We start from the raw sequence: 24,198 nt of genomic DNA on the forward strand, positions 1-24,198 counted from the left end.
CAACTATTTATTTTAAAATAAATTATTGAATTCTTTTACTCATTAATTCAGCAAACATTTACAGAACACCTGCTCAATGCCAGGTACTCTGAGAGATAGGGAGATACAGAGATGAATAAGATAAAACCTTTGAAGAGCTAGCAACCTAGCAGAGATCAGAAAAATAACCCAAAATTATGATATGATGGCAAGTACTATAACAGAGATAAGCATAAGATTCCATGAGTACTAATATGAGTATAACTCACTTATTGGAGAGACAGGCAGAGGAGATAAAGATGCCATATAAGCTTCCTTGAGGAACTTCCTTGAGGCTGAGATTAAGTCATAAAGGGTGAGAAATTAGCTAGTTAAAAATTGGTAATGGATGGAGAATTTTGCATATTCAAAGGCGCATAAACATGGATTAGCATTGAAAGTATACAAAAAAAGATAAGTAACGGTCTAAGTTAGAGTACAGTGGACATGTAGGAAAGTGATAAATCACAAGAGTCCAAAGGTAGACAGATGCCAAACTATGGACTTATAAGCCATGCAATGGAGTTTGGAATTTATTATGTAGGCAACTAAAAACCAATGGTGATGTGCAGACATGTGACATGATAGATTATATCTTAGAATACTCAGACTGCATTATGGAGGATATGACAGCTTTATCATAGGAGAAGGCTGATTACAGGCAGATAAAATAGGAAACTGTCATAGTAATCTAGACAGTAGCAAAGTAGATTTGAACTATGGCAATGACAGAGAGCATTGAGAGAGATAGAGTAATAAACACTTGGATTATTCAAAAGGAAAAAAAATATTTGCACCTAAGGGCTTGGTGATGAAGTGATGCAGCTGAAAAATAAATATTCTGGAAGGAATTCTGTATTTCTGACTTGAATAACATGGTAATTATAAAGTGATCCCAGGGCATAGGTAAACTCTGGTACTCACCACCTCCCTCAACTATATCAATATTACAACTAAAATACAGAATAACCATCATTTAGAACTGTCCAAGTTGAATGGAAATTCTACAACTAGAGAAGTAAAGAAGAAAGCACATTGAGGAGGGGTGGAAGCAGGAAAAAGGCTGGTCTAACACCCCATGTGTGCCATTTTTAATCCTTTGCACTCTGCTGTCCCCTCTCAGGGGACATCGGAATTCTAGCATATCACGCGGAGGGGACATTGCAGTTTATTAGTGATTACGGGGAATTGAGTTAATTCAACACACGTGTCCGCCACAAAGTAGCGTCGAGTAGCTGGTAGCCAATGTCCAGAATGGTTCGGAGTGCAAAGGGTTAAAATCCAGAGGGACAACTCAGCTGCAGATACCCCCAGCCTGTGAGGATCAAGGGGTCCTGGCCCCACAGCAGACCCCCAGCCATGGTTCCAGAGCTGTGAAAAAAAGTCCCCATAACTTCGGGATATAAAATCCCAGCAAGTATTGTGGCTGCCGAAAGCCCAGGTGTTCTTCTTAAAGAGCCAACAAATGTCATTAATTGGACTATTTCCCTCTGAACTCCAGTGCTGGGTCACTTTGGGGGACCCAGAAACATATGGGGAGGAACTGGATTGTCTTGCATTGGGGAAGAAACTCAGGGGTGGGGCTTTCTCCAGTACCAGGTTGCTCACAAGGGTCATTGTTCCTATACTGGGACCTCCCCATGGCAGAGATGACTGGCAGTCATGCATGATTCTCCATCAGCTGAGATCACACTGTTTGCTCAACTCTGAAATTCTGCCAATTTTCAGCCCCACCCATGCCATTTGCAATACCTTTCCCATATGAATGGCCTGCCATGGCTCATGTTTCAGACTGCTAAAAATCTCTTAAATAAGCAATAGCTGACATCATCTTGCCCATACCTATCAATAAAGGACCCAATGCCAGAAGGAGCACCAGCCTGTCTTAATTCACAGCCGGGCCTTGCCTGGCACTTCACAAGCCAACTATAAGTAACAGCCCTCTGTAGACCTCTCTGTAGCTCTTGCTATGTGAACCCTGAGAGTGGCTGACTTGCAATACTTGGGAGGCCCCAGATGCCGTGCACACCATGGACAGCTTCAGAACATACCATATTACAACTCTACACACCCATAGTGACACACTCAAGGGGCAGGCTCACATAAAAGTCCCACTGAAGCAAGTCCTGCTCCATAGAGGCATCTCCTGCACAGCAGCTCTTCCACGGTAGTTGCAGCTAGTCCTCACAGCCAAATGTCCTGGAGGTCAATTCCTCCCAGTGATGTCAACAGCATTCAAGTCTCAACTACAATACTGTGCACACACCCCACACAGTGGAGAACCTAAAATGCCTATCTCTGGTGACTGGGGAGGCTGAATCACTGTGCTTTACAGGACACCTACCAATTCCAGAAGACATAGCAGCTCTACCTAATACATAGAAACAAACACAGGGAAGCTGCCAAAATGTAGAGACAAAGAAACATGTCACAAATGAAAGAAATGGAAACAAGCTGACTACTGGATACAGAGTTCAAAAACATGGTTATAAGGTTACCAAAGGTTTCTCATGAGAGCTTCAGGGGACTTAATAAGAGTTTCAAGCGACTTAGTGAGACTTTAAAAGATCTTAGTGAGAATGCAAAGACATGAAAATGTACCAGTCAAAAATTAAGCCTACACTAAATTAGATAAAAAATAATATACAGGGATTCAACAGTAGAGTGGAGAATTCCAAGAATTAAATCAACAATTTGGAATAAGAGGAAGCAAAAACACCCAATCAGAAAAGCAAAAATATAAAGATAGTGTAAGGAGCCTCTGGGACAACTTCAAACATACCAAGTTTAACATTAAGGTGGTGCTATAAGGAGAAGAGATAGAGCAAGATGTTGAAAACATATTTGAAGAAATAATGACAGAAAATGTCCCCTATCTGGCGAAAGAAATAGACTTACAAGACCAGGAAGCCCACAGAGTCCCAAACAAGAGGAACCCAAAGAGGACCATACCAAGTCACATTATAATTAAAATTCCAATGGTTAAAGTAGCAAGAAAAAAGCACTGAGTTTCCTACAAGGGTGCTCCCATAAGACTGTCAGCTGATTTCTCGACAGAAACTGTGCAGGCGAGAAGGGATTGATAAGAAATAATTAGTGATAAACAGCAAGGACCTACAACAAGATTACCCAGAAAAGCTATCATTTAGAATAGAAGTTCAGTTCAAGAGCTACACAGACAAGAAAATGCTAAAGAAGTTCATCACCACCAAACCAATATTTCATGAAATGTTGAAGGGTACTCTTTAAGAAGAGGAAGAATTAAAAAAGACAAAAATATGAGATATAAAAAGGCAATAAATACATATCTATCAATAATTGAATCTAAAAATGAAAAATAAAGGAACCAGAAGACCAATGAAGAAAATAAACTGAATAAAATGGAACCAGAGGCATGGAAACATGGAACAGACTGACCAATCTAAGAGGGAAGAGGGGACATGGTTCAGGAAGAGATTAACCAAAGATCTTATATTCATATATGCATTACCTATGTATACAGAGAATATGGTGGTGAAGGCATGGGGCGGTGCAGGAACCAGATGGAGGAGCAAAAGAGGAAGAAGGGGACAACTGTAATACTCTCAAAAATAAAGATTAAAAATAAGAAAAGAAAATGGTACCTTCAACCAATATGAAGAATATAGCATATTAGTGGATGCCAGTGATTCCTTCTGTTGTGGTCATGTTTTTGTTTTGGGGTTTTTTATGAGGTGCTTGTTGGGACACCGATATGCCAATGCAAAGTGTGCAAGTCAATGCATGGGTGTGGAACTCAGGAGAAAGGCTTGAACCATTTTTTTTTTAATTCAAGTTTACATTCAATATTATTTTTTATTGTTTTAAGTATTACATATGTCTCCTTTTTCCTGATTGACCCCCCCCCCAATTATTCCCACCCCTGAGGGCAAGCCCCCATCACCCCAGGGTCTGTGTCCATTGGTTATGCTAATATGCATACATACAAGTCTTTTGATTGATCTCTAACCCCCTCTGCCCCTGCCATTTGCCTCTGGATCTACTTTTGTTCATCAGTTTATGTTGCTCATTATATCCCACATATGAGTGAGATCATATGATATTTGTCTTTCTCCAACTGGCTTATTTCACTTAGCATAATGCTCTCCAGTTCCATCTATGCTGTTGAAAATGGAAAAAGTTCCTTCATTTTTATAACAGCACTAGAGGCCCATTGCACAAAGACTCATGCAATAGGCCTTCCTCCCCTTGCTGCCTGCACAGGCAACCAGGACCCAGGCCTTTGCTCTGGCTGCCACCTTCCTTCTTTGCTCCAGCAGCAGTCTTTGGTCTTCACTCTGGTTAGAGCCTTTAGTCTTTGCTCCAGGCAGAGCACCGCTCCTATAGCTCCTTGTGCCCTCAGCCCTTGCCCTCAGCCCTTGCCCTCATAGCAGGCATCCCACCCCACCTGGCCACTCCATGCCTGCATATGTGCTGCCCAGAGGCCCAGAGCAGCTTGGGGGTGGGCCCACTACCATCTTTGGTGGGTTAATTTGCATCATGCCTGTTTGGCTGTTTGGCATCACAAAGTGATGGTCAATTTGCATATTTCAGATATTAGTGTAGATAGTATTTTATTGGGTAGATGTACCACAGTTTTTAATCCATTCGTCTGCTAATTGACACTTAGGCTGTTTCTAAATTTTAGCTATTGTAAATTGTGCTGCTATGAACATATGGGTGCATATATACTTTCTGACTAGTGGTTCTGGTTTCTTGGGATGGAAAGTGGGATTACTGGGTCAAATTGGAGTTCCATTTTTAACTTTTTGAGGAAACTCCATACTGCTTTCCACAGTGGCTGAACCAGTTTGCATTCCCACCAGCAGTGCACAAGGGTACTTTTTCATCACCACCTACTCTCCCCCAACAAACTTTTTAGGCACTTGCAGCCAGGGAGGCTGGCATCTTGATGTTCTTTGGTTCACAGCCAAGGCAGCTGGTCCCTGGGCGCTGTGACTGTAGGGTGCTGGGTGGTATCCGAGGTCTCTCTGGGAGAAGGTAACACTGGGCTTCCCATCACAGCTGCTCTCCCCTTCAAGATGGCACAGTCTCTATGTCAAAGCCCACTTCCCCTGGAGAGATTTTAGTGGTAGTAGATACTGCCTAGCCAGGCGAGCCTGGTCTGCTAGTCCCTGGAAGTCCTGCAGAATATAACTGTCCCTCACTCATATACACACATTCCTTGTATGTCCACACACTCCTCTTTTGCTCTCTCACTCACTCACGCTATCTCCCTGACTGCAGTCCTCTCGGCCACCATCTTAGATCCTGTCCTCAATATTATTTTTATAGGTTTCACATGTACAGTGTAGTGGTTAGAAAATTATATACAGTAGGTCCTTGGGTTACATCAGAGATCTGTTCCTATGGTGTAAATAATGTGATTTTCACCGTGAATCAGAACCCACCTACATAAGCACCTATGTCACTCACATGGAGTACATACACAGCAGTAATGAAGTGAAACAGTAAAAAAAAATTAAAAGAAAGATAATTCCTGACATTTACTTGTGGTAAATAAATAATAAAATACATAAAACACATATGTGCATACGTCAAAATGACAGAACATTTTTTTGTGTGTAAATAAATGGGAGATGACTACATAACCACAAAATGCTGTATGTCAAGTCTGACATAACCCTAAGACTGCCTGCACTTTACAAAGTGTTCCCCCTGATATTTGCAGTATCCACCTGGCACCATGTATACATATTAAAATATCATTGACTGTATTTTCTATGCTGTACTTTACATTTTCATGACTATTTTGTAACAAACAATATGTTTCTCACAATATTTTCATCTTTTTCACCCAGTCCCAACACCCCTCCCCTCTGAAAACCATCAGTCTATTCTCTGTATTATGAGTCTGTCTCTGTTCTATTTGTTCATTTATACTGTTCTTTGGATTCCACCTATAAGTGACATTATGTGGTATTTATCTTTCTCTGACTGATTTATTTTACTTAATATCCATTGTTTATGTTTATGTTTATATTCATATGCATATTCATATTCATATTCATATTTACATTTATATTTATATTTATTTATAATTTTATTTACATATATATGTATATTTATATACATATATATATATCCTGTTTCCCCCAAAAAAAGATAGTGTCTTATATTAATTTTTGCTCCCAAAGATGCACTAGGTCTTATTTTCAGGGGATGTCTTATTTTTCCATGAAGAAGAATAAGGTACACATTTATTGTTAAATGAAAATAAAGGAAATTTATTACCTGTATATGGTATGGTAGTACAGTAGTTGTCAACACAAACCAGACAAACGGTGAATCCTACAGTATCAAGAATTTACTCATTTATTCAATGACAATCATGTCATCATCTTCTGGAACATCATCATAACAATCAAATTCCTGAATTTCCTGGTGAATTTCTTGTGACTCCATTTCTTTCAGAATCAGTGGACCAAATCTCTCATGTTTAGCAATAGCACTGTCTTTAAATGAGTACTTCTTGTCAAGGTAGCCTGCTCGCAGTGCATTTGCAATGCAACTGTCAGTGATTTTCTCCCATGAATTCTTCACCCAAGTCACAACTTCTTGCAGTTTAGGTTTCACAAAGTTTCCATGATGATTTCTCTCCATTCTATTTTCAATGTAGTCATTAATTTCCATGCGCAAATCGTCTTTGAATGGCTTGTTTATTGCAATATCAAGAGTCTGGAGATAGGCCATCATTCCTGTGGGCCGACCTAGCAACCAGTTTATGGTAAATTAATTTTCATTCTGAGACAGAGCCTAAAGGGGGCCTTATTTTCAGGGGGATGCCTTATATTTCACTCAGAAAGAAACCTGTAAGTAGGTCTTATTTTCAGAGGATGTTTTATTTTTGGGGAAACACGGTATTAGTGTAGTGCTCTGGTGCACACATTCATGCACATAGAAAGGAAATTAATTAGAATAAATATTTTAATATCACTATTCACATCTTGTTAATGAAAAGAAAATGGGATTCTACTGATTCTCCTAACTACATACTCCAGGACTTCTGTGAAGATCAAATGAGATGAGGCACGTGAATAAAGCTTCAGAAACATTTGCATAAATTGTAAAGTTTGCACCTATCTATAAAACAAGTCAGGTTCCCTGTCTTGAAGAAACTCCAAGGAGACTAGTCAAAGCTAGAAAAAGGAAGCCTTGTGTTGCTATGTAACACCCACAGCAACTGTTTCCAGGCGAGGCTGAGCTGTGGGCTGCATTATGCACTATGGAGTCTTGGCAGCATTATGGTAGGGTGTCACTTCAGGCTCAAGGCAAGGCCTGTGCCCTACTTAGGGGAAACCGAGTGTTGGTTTGTCGACACCAGGTCCCTGGTACCATTTATTTTTAAATGGCAAGTTCACATTATGTCAACTCCGGCATTGAGCAACTGCCTCCTAGTGGTCCGTACTCATCATACCTACTGGTCAGACAGATGGACACAGCCTTTTATATATATATATAGATATACCACCACTCTACTCAACCATTGACAGGCATTGGGTCACTTTCATAGCTTGACTATTATAACACTGAAATGAACATAGATGTGCATATATTCTTTCAAAGTGGTGGTGTTGTTTTTTGTTGTTGTTGTTGTTGTTTTTTTTTTTTTTTTTAATCAGCTATATACCCAAAAGTGGAATTACTGGGGCATAAGGCAGTTCCATTTTTAATTTTTTGAGGAAACTCAATATTGTTTTCCATAGTGGCTGCACCAATCTGCATTCCCACCAACAGTGCATGAGGGTTCTCTTTTCTTTACATCCTCATCAAAACTTGTTGTTTGATCATTTATTGATGATAGACATTCTGACAGTTGTGAGGTGATTATCTCAGTGTCTTTTTAACTTGTATTTCTCAAATGGTTAATTAGTGACACTGAGCATCTTTTCATATGTCTATTGGTCATCTATTTGTCCTCTTTGGTGAAGTGGCTATTGTGGTCCTTTGCTCATTTTTTAAATTTTATTATTTGTATATTTTTGGTGTTTAGTTGTATGAGATCTTTATAAATATTGGATATTAACCCCTTATCAGATGTATCATTGGTGAATATGATCTCCCATTCAGTGCATTGTCTTTGTATTTTGTGGGCAGATTCCTTTCCTGTGCAAACTCTTTTTAGTATGGTTTAGTCCCATTTATTTTTTTCTTCCCTTAGGAGGTATATCAGAAAAGAAATGTAGTTATGAGAAATGTCAGATATTTTACTGCCAATGTTTTATTTTATGATTTCTAGTCATACATTTAAGTCTTGAATTCATTTTCAGTTTATTCTTTTTATTGTTCTTGTTAATCCTGACACAAGCATATTTTTCCAATGATGTTTAGAGAAAGAAAAAGGGAATTAGGAAGTGAAAAAGACAGGGAAAAAAAACCTCATATCAATGTGAGGGAGACACATCAATTGATTGCCTCCCCCAAGCATCCAGACTGAGCCGAGGATGGGTTCTGCAATCCAGATACATGTCCTTGACTGGGAATTGAACCTGCAACCCTTCAGTGCATTGGACCAATGCTCTCACCACTGAGAAACACCAGCCAGGGCAAGTTTATTCTTATGCATGGTGTAAGAAGGTTATCTAGTTTCATTTTTGTGTATATATGTGTCCAATTTTCCCAACATCACTTATTGAATAGACTGTCTTTTCCCCATTGTATGCTCTAACCTCCTATATCAAATATTAATTGATCATATAGGTGTGGGTTTATTTATGGGTTCTCTATTCTGTAATATTACCTATATATCTATTTTTATGCTAGTACCATACTGTTTTGATTACTGTAGCCTTGTGATATAGTTTGATATGTGATAAGGTGATACCTCCAATTTTGTTCTTCTTTCTCAAGAGTGCTATAAGCTATTTGGTGTCATTTGTGGCTCCATGTAAATTTTTGTATTATTGTTATAATTCTGTGAAATACACCCTTGTTATTTTCATAGGAATTGCATTAAATACACACATTGAGTGGCCAGATTATTATGATCTCTGAACCCATAATAATCTGACCACTCAGTTTATATTCTATATAATAAAATGCTAATATGCAAATTGTCCCCTCAACCAGCAGGCAGGCCAGCCAAATGCCCATGTCCCCTCCCCCTGACCAGGCTGGCCGGAACACCCACCCATGCATGAATTCATGCACTGGAATATAGATAGATAGATAGATAGATAGATAGATAGATAGATAGATATTAATAGATAGATAGATAGATAGAGATATAGATATAGATATAGATATAGATATAGATTAGATAGATAGATAGATAGATAGATAGATAGATAGATAGATAGATATGGAGAGAGAGAGAAGGGGGCAGATTATTATGCGTTAAGAGATCATAATAATCTGGCCACTAAGTGTCGATTGCTTTGTGTAGTATGGTCATTTTAACTGTAATTCTATCAATGAGCATGTTATACTCTTTCATTTATTTGTATCTTCTTCAATTTCTTCAGTGCCTTACATTTTTTTGAATAGAGGCCTTTTTATTGTTTAAATTTATTCCTAAATACTTTTTATATACATGTAAATAGGATTATTTCATTAGTTTTAATTTCTGATAGATCATTATTGATGTATAAAAATTGAACGAATTTCTAAATATTTATTTTGTATCCTATTACATTACTGAATTTATCAGTTTAGTGGTTTTGTGGTGGATTTCTTAGGGATCTCTAAACACAATATCAGGAAAACAGTTTTACTTCTTCCTTTTTCCTTTTATTTCTTCATATTTTCATATGGATGTGACATAGAGTACTACATTTAATACTAGTCGTGAAAATAGGCATTGCTGTCTTGTTCCTGATCTTAAATGAAATGCTTTTAGTGTTGCCCCATTGAATATGTTATTAGCTGTGGGTTTGTCACATATGGCCTTTATTATTTTAAGGTATGTCCTTCTTTTCACCCTTTTCTGAGATTTTTTTTAAAATCATAAATGGTTGCTGCACTTTGTCAAATGTTTTTTTCTATATTAATTAATATGATCATATGATTCTTGTCCTTCACATTGTTTATGTAATGTATCATATTAATTGACTTGCAGATATTGTACCAACCTTGCATTACAGAAATAAATCAAACTAGATCATTGTGTATGATCTTTTTATTTTATTGCTAGATCCATTTTGCTAATATTTTTGTTGTGGATTTTTTCATTTATATTCTTCATTGATACTGGCCTATACTTTTTTTCTTTCTAGTGTATTTATCCAGTTTTGCAATTAGGATAATGCTGGCCTTGTAAAATAAGCTTAGGAATCTTTCCTCCACTTGAATTCTTTCTTTCTTTTTTCCTTTTTTTTTTTTTTTTTTTTTTTTTTTGACTATTTTGAGAAGGATAAGTGTTAGTTTATTTTTGAATATTTGGTAAAATTAACCTGTGAAGCCATTTGGTATAGGAATTTTTTTATTATAATGAAAAAAAAATACTAGTAATGAGAACTCAAGGAACCATAATTGTATCTGATGGTATCTGATGGTTTCAAAGGCATGTTTTCTTTTAAATATATTTTTATTGATTTCAGATAGGAAAGGATTGGGGCAGGGGGAGAGAGAAATATCAGTGATAAGAGAGAATCATTGATAAGCTGACTCCTGCATGCTCCCTATTGGGGACCGAGCCAGCAACCCAGGCATGTGTGCTGACCTAGAATTAAATTGTAACCTCTTGATTCATAGGTCAATTCTCAACCACTGAGCAACACCAACCAGGCTACCATTTTACTTAGTGCTTCCATTTTACTACTTAAAAGCAGTCTGGTCAGATTTTCTTATTTTTCCTAGTTATTTTTTTAGAAGATTATATATTTCTAGGAATTTATCAATTTCTTCCAGATTGTCCAATTTGCTGGCATATAATTGTTTGTAATAATTTATTTAATCCTTTCTATGTCGTGTCAGTTGTTACTTCTCCCTTTTCATTTCTGGTTAAAGGTTCATCAATCTTGTTTTCTTTTCAAAGAACCAACTCTTGGTTTCATTACTATTTTGTAATTTTTAGACTCTATTTTGTTTATTTCTGCTCTGATCTGTATTATTTTCTTTCTTCTACTCATTTTGGGCTTTTTAAAAAAAATATATAGTTGTCTTAGGTTTAAGGTTAAATTGTTTGAGATTTTTCTGGTTTTTAAGGTAGGCCCATAATGCTCTGATTTTTCCTCTAAGACTGCTTTTCTTCTGTTCCATACAGTTTTCATTGTTGTGTTCACATTTTCATTTGTTTCAAGGCATACTTTTATCTTTTCATTGATCTCTTTTTAACATATTCATTACTTAATTGTTTACTAAAATGTTATTTAGCTTCCATGTGTTTGTGTGTTTTTCATTTTTTTTTTTGTGGGGGGTGCTTTTTTGTTTTGTTTTTGTAATTCAGATCTAATTTCATACCATTATGGTCAGAAAAGATGCTTGATATGATTTCAATCTTCTTAAATTTTTTGAGACTTGTTTTGTATCCTAGCATGAGGTCAATCCCAGAAAATGTTCTATGTGCATTTGAAAAGAATGTATATTCTGTTGCTTTGGGATGAAATGCTCTGAATATATAAATTAAATCCATCTGATCTAGTATGTCATTTAAAGCCACCATTTCCTTCTTTTTTTCTGTCTGGAGGATCTATCCATTGAAGTCAAGTGGGTATTAAAATCCCCCACTCTGACTGTGTTATTGTCAATCTTCCCTTTATGCCCATGATGACTTCCTTTACATATTTATCAATAGATATTCCTGTTTTTGGTACATAAATCTTTACAAGGCTTATATCCTGTTGTTGGATTGCTCCCTTTATCATTCAATAATGTCCTTTTAGTCTCTTATTCTAGATTTTCATTTAAATTCTACTCTGTCTAATATAAATATTTGCAATCCCAACTGTATTTTGTTTTCCATTTGCATGAAATATATTTTTTTATCAATTGACTTTCAACCTGTGAGTAACTTTCATTCTGAGGTGGGTATTTTGTAGACATGATATATATAGGTCTTGCTTTCTTACCCATTCAACTACCCTATGTCTTTTGATTGGACCATTTAAGTCATTTATATCTAAATTAATTAATGATAGTTATGTATTTATGGCCATTTTATTCTTTTAGTTATGTTTCTTTTTTAATCTTTATTCTTATTACAGAAGTCCCTTTAACATTTTTTTTATAAAGCTGGTTTGGTGATAATGAACTTCTTTAGTTTTTTTCTGGTATGAAAATTTCTTTATTTCTCCTTCAGTTTTAAATGATAGCCTAACTGGTTAGAGTAGTATTGGTTGTAGGTCCTTGCTTTTCATCACTTTTAATATTTTGTACCAATACATTCCGGTCTGAAATATTTTGGTTGAGAAATCAGCTGAAAGTCCATTGGGATTTTCTTATGGTTAATTAACTCTTTTTCTCTTGATTATATTAAAATTGATTATTTGTCTTTAATCTTTGATATTTTAATTTTGATGTGCCTTGACGTGGGTATCATTAGGTTTGTCTTGTTTGGGATTATCTGTGTTTCCTGGACTACTTGTGTGTCTTTTGCCTTCATCAGGTTAGGGAAATTCTCAGTCATTAATTTTTCAAAAAACTTTCTCAATCCCTTGTTTTCTCTCTCCTCTATTTGGTGCTGCTATGATGTAGATGTTTGGCTTCATGTTGTCCCAAATGTTGCTTAAATTTTAAATTATCCTCATTTTTTTAAATTATTTTTTTTCTTTTAGCTGTTCTTCCTGGTTGTTTCAACTGTCTTGTCTTCCAAATCACTGATTGAATACTCTGCTTTATCCAACCTATTTTTTAATCCCTTCTAGTGAATACAAATACTGTATTCTTCACTTTTGACTGGTTCTTTTGAGGGCCATTTTTATGGCTTCTATATACCTCTCTTTGTTGAAGTTATCACTAAGTTTCTTGAACGTCCTTAAAACCATTTTCTATTTGAACTCTGAATCTGGTAAATTGTTTTACTCCATTTTATTTAGTTCTTTTTCTGGAGATTTTGCCTGTTCTTTTGTTCAGAGTATGTCTCCTTTGTCTCCCCGTTTTGTCTGCCACCCTGTGTTTGTTTATGTGTATTAGGTAGATCTGCTATGTCTCCCAGTCTTGGTAGGCTAACCTTATGTAGCAGATATCCTATGGGACTCAGTGGAGGAGTCTCCTTGGTCATCTCAGCTGGGTGTTCCAGGGGTGTTCCTTGTGTGGGTTGTGTGAACTCTTCAGTTATAATTGTGTCTTGATTTCTATTGCCCCATTATCATGTACAGTCAACCCTAAGGATGGACAACTGTGAGGATTGACCCCAATCACTTTATACAAATTTCTATGCAGGTGCTGTCCAAAGAAAGCGAAATTTGCTTCTTCAGGGGCTGGTGACTGCAGAGATCCCCCTTTGGATGTGCCACTAGGGTAGCTAATTGAATTCTGCTCTGATGATATCTGAAAGTTACCATTGGGTGAGTTGGTGTTGGGGTATCTTGAGTAGGACTCCAGTGTAGGTCAATGTTACATGCTACCTGTGACTGGCCCTAGAAAATCTATTTGGAGCTACTAAAGTGATTGTAGATGTCTCTTATGAGCCTGGGGGTGCATGGGAAGTGCCAAGCTGCACCCCAAGGTCAGCCATCACAAGCATCAAGCCCAGGGTCAGGTCAGTCAAAGGCCCAAGGCACACTGAGACCTGCTTTCACCAGCTTCCACCTGTCAGCTGGCTCCTAGGTTCAATCACTAAAAGAGCTTCTGCCAGTATGAGAGTGCATGAGGTCATTTCTCTGTAAATCATCATGTAGGGGCAAGTTGTTTTCAGCAAAATTGATACAGATTCAAACTCAGTGCCAGTGCTGGGTTTGATGCCACTCAGCAAAAGGGTACACTAAGGGAATTTTTACCTCCTTAGTTTCCAGAGATCTTTGTGGTATGGTGGGGTCTCAGGGATCATCAGGGTGAGGTCAGCAAAGTTTATTAAGCCCAACCAGATTTGGTTGTGCAAAAGATGAGCTCTGCACTTGTCTGGCATGGGAATGAAAAATGGCCCTCATCCTAGAGCCTCACAACTCAGCTTGTCATGGATTTTTCACAGATTTCCTGGACAGCTTGAGTTCATTTGGAATGGATTGCTGAGAGTCAGGAGGGTGAGGCTAATGGATCTATCCTGGGGGTGTTGCCAATGATGCTTACAGGAAGGTGAGGGGAACATCCTCTTATCCAAAGCCACACAAGTCAGGCTTGGGAACCCCCTGAGTCTGCTCAAGCCTCTACTCTACAGACCCAGGAAGCTGACTCATCTGTATGATGTGATCTCTCCAAGGCTGGGTAATAGGGAGCCATGAGTGTGGGTCTATTACGTTCCCCCAGGATGATGCCAAATGGAGGAGAGTACATGACCCAAGAAAAATGAAGCCTGTGATGGGGGAGAGTGACTTGGCACAGAGACCCTGGTGGCTGTCCCTTCAGCTCTCTCCATAAAGTCTTAAAATGCAGTCTCTCTTTTCAGGACTCTAGTTCCCTCCAAGTTGCACTCCCTCTGTTGGAGCCCAGCATGAGTGACTGGAATGAGATTTTGTGCATTGGACCTTTAAGAGGGCCACTGTGTCTCTATCATTCCCCTGTCTCTCCCTGGAAAACAGTTTTACTGCTGATTTTCATAACCAGATGTTATGTGGATTCCTCTTGCCAGCTATGCTGCTCTGAGATGGGGGTCTAGCATGAGTGAAACACAATGATTCTTTGGGGGTACCATTGCAGCTGAGGTATACCTCCAGGTTGTCAGCTGCAGCAATTCAGCCCTTTTCATGTTTCCATCCTTCCTTCCAGTCTGGATTTTCTGTAAATCTTTACGTATAAGACTTTTCTTCAGCTACTTTTCAGTTGGTTATTCAGGTAGACTGTTCTAATATTTAAGTTGTAATTCCACTTTGGTCCTGTGAGGATGTGAGTGTAACTTCAACCTATTCCCCTGCCATAATGGATTCCTGGCTTGAACCTTTGTTTTTTGTGTGCCTATAACTGATATTTAAAATGCATATACTTCTTTCAGTTTCTCTCCAGTTCTGTGCATTTCCCTCTTCAAAGCCACAAATTTCTTTTAAGCTCCTTATAGCTTCATATTACTTAGTAGCTGCCTAGGGATGCCAACTAAGGAAGAAGGACAGAATACATTACCTGATCTCTACTCCTAAATAACCTCACACTTTCTAGGCCATTTTCACTTTTATATCCTGACTCTGTCCCCACTTCCCTCACTCATTCTCCCATCAATATTTACCTATCTTGCATTTCATGCCTTCAAATCCCTGCCCAGTGGTTGGCTAATCTGAAGAAATTAGATTATGCTTATGTGTAAATGAGGACTTATGGATTTATGTACCATATTTTTCTAGTAATATACTTACTTTCTCTCAGACATAAAGAATGTTGAAATTACAATGTAATTGTAGAATAGTGGAGAAGGCATTAAGCATCTATTGGGCCTTTCCAGTGTTCCTCAGTATTGTCACTTAAACATCATTTACTCACATATATTCCAGTTTCATTAAAAACACTTCTTTGGAAGTCTTTGCTTCAAATTAATTACTTCTTACCAACTGTATCCCTCTGCTTTGGATGGACCCACAACATATAATCTATGACCTATCATCAGGCTCTTTTTTTTTTAACCTATCTTTTGTTTCCCAACAACAAAATTGCCTCATTGGCAATCAAGCTTCAGGATGTTCAGAGTTCAGGGTGTTTTAAAAGTGATTTGTGTCATTTTCACTTTCCCATTAAGCAATCAATTAGTCCCAGATGGTTAGAAATAGAATTGACCTCATAAAATAATTTAATCAGTTACTGTCTATGTTAGATAAGAGAAGCAAGGCCCATAGAAGGGTCAAGATTGATCCAATCTTACACAACTATTTTGAGCTGATTTTTACTGTACCCCATGTCTCCTGATACCTAGGCTAGTTTTATTTCTACTATATTACAATGGCCTTTGTGGGCATGCTGCCATCACCTATTCTGCATGAAATGCAATCCCCTTTTAAAATTTAGAATTAAACATTTTCACTGACAAGGCTTTGAACCCCATAATTCCCCTCTAGGCCTTTGAACTGCCACCAAATACAACATTTGAATTTTTAAAAGTTTTCAATGGATAACTATTTATATATATCCTTATTCCTATCTTGGAAATGATTACAAACAAGATGGCATAACTACTGTGAAATCTACATGGCTGAGGTGGGTAGTAGAATTGTCTCTTGCCCACAACTGCAGGTGTTTATGATGCTGATAGTGTGTACAAAATTGAAAGATGAAAATGGTATCCAGAGAGGTGAGGTTAATAAACCAGACAAATAAGTCTAAAAACATTTTCAAAGCAAAGGAGACCTAAGGCAATAATTAGTAGTGAAAGTATAGAGCCATTAAGGCCTGAGAGTTAGGAAAATGGATCTGGTAGAATGGGCAAGTATAAATGGGCAAGGATAAAGATCTGATGCAAAGTGCTGCTCCTATATTTGGGCTTCTGGATGTTTCTTTTAGTATGTTACAGAGATGGACCAGGTTCATGTAAAGGATAGGGGACAGGGACAGAAAAACCACCAAAGAATAGTAGAAAACAGTTCAAATGTGTGTTCTCCCTAGATCATGCTTCTGACTCTTTGTTTCTTTGAAAGTAAATTGGACCTCAGATTGATAGTCCAAGGATTTTACTTACTCAGGCCCAGAAAAAGTTTCACAGCTGAACAAAGTTTTATACAGTATCAGCAGCTGGGCAAACTCTGTGATAGCACTGTCCATCTGCCACCTTTCATGCCTAGTCAGCATTTGTCATCTTGGTTGAAACTGCTCAAGAGGGTGCCGTTTGTGCTGGTGATTTGATCCCACCCAGTGTTAACACTTTCTCATGATGACCTATCTGATTTATATTGAAAATGTTGCCTTGTGGTACAATAATATATTCAAGCAAGCCCTATCAACCCAATCAACCCCAAGATGGTTATTATAGATACTAGAGGCCTGGTGAACAAAATTCGTGTATGAGGGGTATCCCTCAGCCCAACCTGTACCCTTGCCAATCTGGGACCTCTCGAGGGATGTCTGACTGCCCATTTAGGCCTGATCCCAGTAGGATTGTGCCTAAACGGGCAGTGGGATATCTCTCTCACAAATCAGAATTGCTGGCTTCCAACTGCTCACCTGCCTGCCTTCCTGATTGCCCCTAACCACTTCTGCCTGCCAGACTGATCACTCTCTAACCACTCCCCTGCCAGCCTGGTTGATGCCTAACTGCTACCTGCCAGCCTGATTGCCCCTAATTGCCCTCCCCTCCAGGTCGCCCGCCCCCAACTTCCCTCCTCTACCAGCTTGGTCACCCCTAACTGCCCCCCCTGCAGGCTTGATCACCCCCAACTGCCCTCCTTTGCAAGCATGTTCCCTCCCAACCACCCTCCCCTGCTGGCCTGATTGCCCACAACTGCTCTCCCCTGCTGGCCTGATCCCTCCCAACTGCCCTCCCCTGCTAGCCATCTTGTGTCCACATAGGGACAGCCATCTTGTGTGTTGGATTGATGGTCAATTAGCATATTACTCTTTTATTATATAGGATAGAGGCCTGGTGCATGGGTGGGCACCAGCTGGTTTGCCCTAAAGGGTGTCCCTGATCAGGGTTGGGGTTCCCTTGGGGCAGTAGAAAGCCTGGAAGAGGGGCCTGTGGTGGTTAACAGGCCGGCCACACCTCCTGGCAACCCAAGTGGAGGCCCTGGTATCTAGGAATTATTTATCTTCTATAATTGAAAATTTGTAGCCTTGAGTGGAGTCCAGGGCTGGCCAGGGTGTGCTTCCTCCATTGCCAGGAAAGCCCAAGCCTCCTGTTCGCTCTGTAGCCACAGCCATTTTTGTTGGGTTAATTTGCATACTCACTCCTGATTGGTCAGTGGGTGTGGATTTGTGGGCGTAGCAGAGGTACAATTTGCATACCGTGTTCCCCCGAAAATAAGACATCCCCTGAAAATAAGACCTAGTGCAACTTTGGGAGAAAAAAATTAATATAAGACACTGTCTTATTTTCAGGAAAACAGGGTATTACTCTTTTATTATATAGGGTGTTACTATCTCCACCATAAGTTTAGCTTCCTATTCCTTTTTCTCTCCTCTTTTTTCCATCTCCCTTGCCCTTTCTTACCTCAAATCCCTCAGTAACCTTACTCCTTTCACCCTGTTTTCTTTTCCTGTCCTGTTCATGACATAGACTTGATTCCTCCCTATGTACCCAGGCGTTTTCCTAAGTGCTCTCACTTGCTCTCTTTCTCTCTCTCTCTCTCTCTCTCTCTCTCTCTCTCTCTCTCTCTCTCTCTCTAATGGTGATCTTGGGGGTGAATGAATCTACTCTGTGTTTTCAGAGTTGCTTTGCACTCCAGAGTGAGGTCATGGTGATATTATACGGAGTTAAAATTAGATCACAGCAATGTGTAGAAATTTGAGTTTGTGCTTATGTGTGATTCTGTTTGGGTTTGTTTGCATTTATCAGTGATTTTGTGGGACTTTGTCCAATAGTTCAAATCCTGAAGCTTTTCATTCTGTAAAAGTGAATCAATTAGGAAGGTCAAAGATTATAATGACATTATAATAATTATGGGAATTATAATTAGCAGTAATTGTCAACTTTGCTTTTTTATGGCTAGTCATTTTAGAAGACAGTATTTTCAAACTGTCATCAAATAATTTTTGTTACTTTTCAAAAGGACATACTGCTCCTGTTCAAGGGATATTCTGTCCATATTAATCATTGAGTACCTATTTTGTGCCTAAACAGGTGCTGTGAAAGATACAAAAATGAATAAGAAAAATCCCTATCCTCAAAAAAAATTTTATTAGTAAAATATGGATAAATGGCCATTTCTAATGAAGTCAAAGGCTTTGTTTAGATCCCTAAATGTAGCCCAACTTATATACCCATGACAGAAATATATCATTTATCCTGCTGTGGGGTCAATAATTGATAGATAGCCTCAGCTGCTGTGCTCTGAATCTGCCAATGCCTTAGGAACCACACTTCTCACAGGCTTCCCATAGTCAATGCTTGTGCTTGGCAAAGACACTAGGGCAGGCCTGCTCCTTGAAGATGAGGAACCCCTCTGATGGATTACTTTATCTCAAGGATTTCCCATTAGTTTTAGCTAAACTTTCTTAGGATTGCCCTGCAATTTAAAATTTATTAACTAACCCTTTTTGCTACACTCTCACCTAGGGTCAGAACTACATCACAATCAATTGACTTTTGTGTCCTTCTCATTCTCCCTCCCTCCTTTAATTTCTCTTTATTTCCCCCTCAATCCATTAAAACTCTCTTTTAAAAAATTCTTTATTGTTTAAAGTATTACATATACTATTAAATATGTCTCCTTTTTACCCCATTTACCTCTCCCAAGCCACCCCCAACACCCCAGCACATGCCCTCAACTCCCTAGTGTATGTATCCATTGGTTATACTTGCATGCATGAATACAATTCCTTGGTTGATCTCTTATACCTAATTCCGCTGCCTTCACTCTGAAGTTTGACGGTAGGGTCAATGTTTCTATGTCTGTGGCTTTATGTTTGTTCATCAGTTTATGTTGCTAATTAGATTCAACAAATGAGTGAGATCATGTAATATTTCTGTTTCTCCAACTGAATTATTTTGCTTAGCATAATGTTCTCCTTATCCATCCATGCTGGTGTTAATGGTAAGAGTTCCTTCATTTTTACAGCAATATAGTATTCCATTGGGTAGATCTGCCATCATTTTTCAATCCACTCATCTGATGATAGGCACTTAGGTTTTTTCCAAATCTTAGCCTCTACAAATTGTGCTGATATAAACATAGGGGTGCATATATCCTTCCTTATCAGTGTTTCTCATTTCTTTGGATTTATTCCTAGAAATGAGATTACTGGGTCAAATGGGAATTCCATTTTTAATTTTATGAGGAAACTCCCTCCATACTGGTTTCCACAGTGGCTACACCAGTCTGCATGCCCACCAGCAATGTCCAAGGGTTCCTTTCTCTCCACATCCTCACCAGAACTCATTTGTTGATTTGTTAATGATAGCCATTCTGACAGGTGATACCTAATTGTCATTTTTACTTGCATCCCTGGAATGATTATTGATGTTGAGCATGTTTTTATATGTCTCTTGGCCTTCCGTCTTCTTTCAAAAAGTATCTATTTAGGTCTGTTGCCCACTTTTTGATTGGGTTATCTTTCTTTTGTTAATTTGCATGAGTTCCCTATAAATATTGGCGATAAGACCCTTATCAGATATAGTACTGGCAAATAAGTTATAACATGCCTTGAGCCTTCTTTTTGTTTAGTTGATGGTTTCTTTTGGTCTGTGGAAGCTTTTTATTTTGATGTAATTCCATTTGTTTATTTTCTGTTTAGTTAGAATTGCACCAGGAACTGATTTGATAAAGATATTGATATGACATATTCTGATATTTTTGCTGCCTATGGATTCTTCTAAGATTTTTATGGTTTTGCTGAAACCGGTTTGGCTCAGTGGTAGAGCGTCAGTCTGCGGACTGGAAGGTCCCAGGTTCGATTCCGGTCAGGGGCATGTAAGTTGGTTGCGGGCACATCCCCAGTAGGGGGTGTGCAAGAGGCAGCTGGTGGATGTTTCTCTCTCATCGACGTTTCTATTGAGGTAGCTTTCTATCTCTCTCCCTTTCTCTCTGTGAAAAATCAATAAAATATATGTTTTAAAAAAAGGTTTTTATAGTTTCCCTTCTTATGTTTAAGTCCTTTATCCATTTTGAGCTTATTTTTGTGTATAGTGTAAGTTGCTGGTTTGGTTTATTTATTTATTTTTTCATGTATCTGTCAAATTTTCCCCACACCATTTATTGAAGAGACTGTCTTAACTCCACTATACTAGTATGTTCTTGCCTCCTTTGTCAAATATGAATTGAGCATAATGTGGATCGATTTCTAGGTTCTCTGTTCTGTTCCACTGGTCTATATGGAGAGTTTGTTGTAGGTCTGCAAAATATGTCAATATGTTAATGGAGATTGCATTAAGTCTATAGAATGCTTTGGGTAGTATGGGCATTTTTTTTTTTTCACATTTCATCAATTGACATCAGGTCAAAGTGAAGAAATTTTAGTCATCATGTACTATATGGGCATTTTAATAATGCTGGTTCTAACAATTCCTGAGCATGGTATATTTTTCCATTTGTTTATGTCTTCCTCTATCTCTTTTTTCTGTGTCTTGTAGTTTTCTGATTACAGGTCTTTTACCTCCTTAGTTAAGTTTATTCTTAAAATTTTTGGTGCATGGGTAAATAGGCTTGGTTTTTGTTGTTGCTTCTCTTTCTGTGAGTTCATTATTGATGTATAAAAAAGTGATAGATTTATGGGTGTTACTTCTCTATCCTGCTATATTGCCAGATTATTTATTAAGTCTAGTAGTGTGTGTTTTTTTGTTGTTGTTGTTTTTAATATATTTTATTGATTTTTTACAGAGAGAAAGGGAAAGAGATAGAGAGCTAGAAATGTCGATGAGAGAGAAACACCGACCAGCTGCCTCTTGCACACCCCCCACTGGGGATGTGCCCACAACCAATGTACATGCCCTTGACCGGAATCGAACCTGGGACCTTTCAGTCTGCAGACCGACGCTTAGTAGTGTTGTTGTTTTTTTATGGAGTCTTTAGGGTTTTCTACATACAATATCATGTCATCTGCTAATAATAAGAGTTTTAAATCTTATTTTTCAATTTGGATGCCTTTTATTTATTCTTCTTTTCTGATCACTATGGCTAGCATTTCCAGTATGTGAGAGTGGGAATCCCTGTCTTGTTCCTGTCCTTAGGGAAAGTGGTTTTAGTTTTTGCCCATTGAATATTATGCTGGCTATATGTTTGTCATGTAAGGCTTTTATTATATTCAGGTATGATCCCTCTATTCTCACTTTTCTGAGAGTTTTTACCAAGAAACCTTGTCTGATTTTGTCAAATGCTTTTTCTGCATCAATTGATATGATTATGTGACTTTTATATCTCAATTTGTTTACGTGATATATCACATTTATTCATTTGTGGATATTGTACCTTCCTTGCATCCCCAGAACAAATCCCATTTGATCATGGTGTATCATCTTTCTAAAGTAATGCTGGATTCAATTTGGAAGGATTTGGTTGAGGATTTTAGCATCTATGTTCATCAGATATATTGGCCTATAATTCGCTTTATCTAGTTATGGGATTAGGATAATGCAACTTAATAGAAAGAGCTTGGAAATGTTACTTCCCCTTGAATATTTTGGAATAGTCTGAGGATTGGTTTTAGTTCTCTTTTGAATGTTTTGTAGAACTCCCCTGTGAAGCTGTTTGGCCCAGGGCTTTTGTTTGCTGGAATATTTTTTGATCAGTGCTTCAATTTTCTCCATAGTTATTGGTCTATTCAGATTTTTTATTCTTCCTGTTTGAGTTTTGGAAGATTGTATTTTTCTAGAAATATGTCCATTTATTCTAGATTGTCCAGTTTTTTAGAATGAAGTTGGTCTTAATATTTTTAAAAATCCTTTGTATTTCTGTGGGGTCTGTTGTTATTTTGCCTCTTTCATTTCTGATTCTGTTTATTTGGGTCCTCTCCCTTTGCTTCTTGGTGAGCTTTCCTAGAGGTTCATCAAACTTGTTTATCCTTTCAAAGAACCAGCTCTTGGTTTTATTGATCTTTTGTATTGTTTTTTGCTTCTGTTTTTGTTTTTGGTCTCTATGTCATTTATTTCTACTCATATCTTTATTATTTCTTTCCTCTGCTTACTCTGTGTTTTTCTTGATACCCTTTTTCTAATTCTTTAAGTTGCAGAGTTAAATAACTTTTATCATTATTTTTTTGTTTTGTTTTGTTGTTTTGTTTTGGTTTTTGTTTGTTCTTTTTGTATGCCAGTAATGCTATGAACTTCCCTATCAGGATTGCTTTCACTGTGCCCAATATATTTGGATTGTTATGTTTTCATTGTATTGATAATTTGTTTCCAGGATTTTTTGTACTTAGGGAGTCCCCCAACCTAGCCTGCACCCTCTTGCAGCCCAGGAGCCAACAGGGGATGTCCAACTGATGGCTTATGCCTGCTCCCAACACTGCCACTGAACTCGCCAGCCGTGGGCCTATTTCAGGACTTCTGGCTGAGTGATGCTTCCCCCCGAGGGAGTGCACTGACCACCAGGGTGGAACTCCTGCATTCAACATCTGTACCCTAATGGTCAGTGCACATCATAGCGATGAGTTGTGCTGCCATTTAGTCAATTTGCATATTAGTCTTTTATTATATAAGATATTATGTCATTGTGATATGAGAAAATGCTTGATATGATTTCAGTCTTCTTATATTTGGATAGACTTTACCTGTGACCCAGTGTGTGGTCTATCTTTGAAAATGTCCCAAATGTGTACTTGAAAAGAATGCATACTTTGTAGATTTGGGTTGAAATGTTCTGAAGATATCAATTAAGTCCATTTAATCTAGTCAGTCATTTAAGATTGCTCTTTCTTTGCTGATTTTTTGTCTTTAAGATTTTTCCAGTGATGTGAATAAGGTATTAAAGTCCTCTACTATGATTGTATTGCTGTTGATCTCTCCCTTGACATCTTCCAGAAGTTTTTTTGTTCATTTGTTTTTGTTTTTATTTGGGTGCCCCTGCATTAGGTGTGTATATGTTTACCAGGATTATATCTTCTTGTTGTATTGATCCCTTTAGTATTATGAAGTGGCATTCCTTATCTCTTGTTATGGCCTTCACTTTGAGGTCTATTTTGTCAGATATAAGTATTGCTACCCCAGCTTTTTTTCTTTTTTTTTTCATTTCCATTTGCCTGAAAAAATATTTTTCCATTCTTTCACTTTCAGTCTGTGTGAGTCCCTTGTTCTGAAGTGGGTCTCTTGTGGACAGCCTATATATTGGTCTTGTTTTCTTATCTATACATCCACTCTATGTCTTTTGATTTGAACATTTTGTCTATTTACATTTATTATTGATAGATACTTCTTTGTAGCCATTTTAATCTTTTAAAAATATTTTTATTGATATAAGAGAAGAAAGGAGAAGGGTAGAATAAAACATTAATGATGAGAATCATTTATTAGCTGACTCCCACACACCCACCACTGGTGATTGA

At 37.9% G+C, this 24,198-nt stretch overlaps 1 protein-coding gene and 1 non-coding gene across 2 annotated transcripts in view; one reads left to right on the forward strand and one right to left on the reverse strand.

Annotated features, from left to right (window-relative positions):
* The window catches only part of IL1RAPL2 (interleukin 1 receptor accessory protein like 2), a 1,438,686-nt gene that overhangs the window by 1,250,813 nt on the left and 163,675 nt on the right, over positions 1–24,198 (forward strand). The window lies entirely within an intron of this gene.
* LOC118731920 lies at positions 21,133–21,190 on the reverse strand. The gene has a single exon (XR_004992008.1). It is a non-coding gene; the product is annotated as a small nucleolar RNA SNORD37 (small nucleolar RNA).

Source organism: Pipistrellus kuhlii, unplaced genomic scaffold (assembly GCF_014108245.1).
Source record: "Pipistrellus kuhlii isolate mPipKuh1 unplaced genomic scaffold, mPipKuh1.p scaffold_m20_p_33, whole genome shotgun sequence".
NCBI classification, from domain to species: domain Eukaryota; kingdom Metazoa; phylum Chordata; class Mammalia; order Chiroptera; family Vespertilionidae; genus Pipistrellus; species Pipistrellus kuhlii.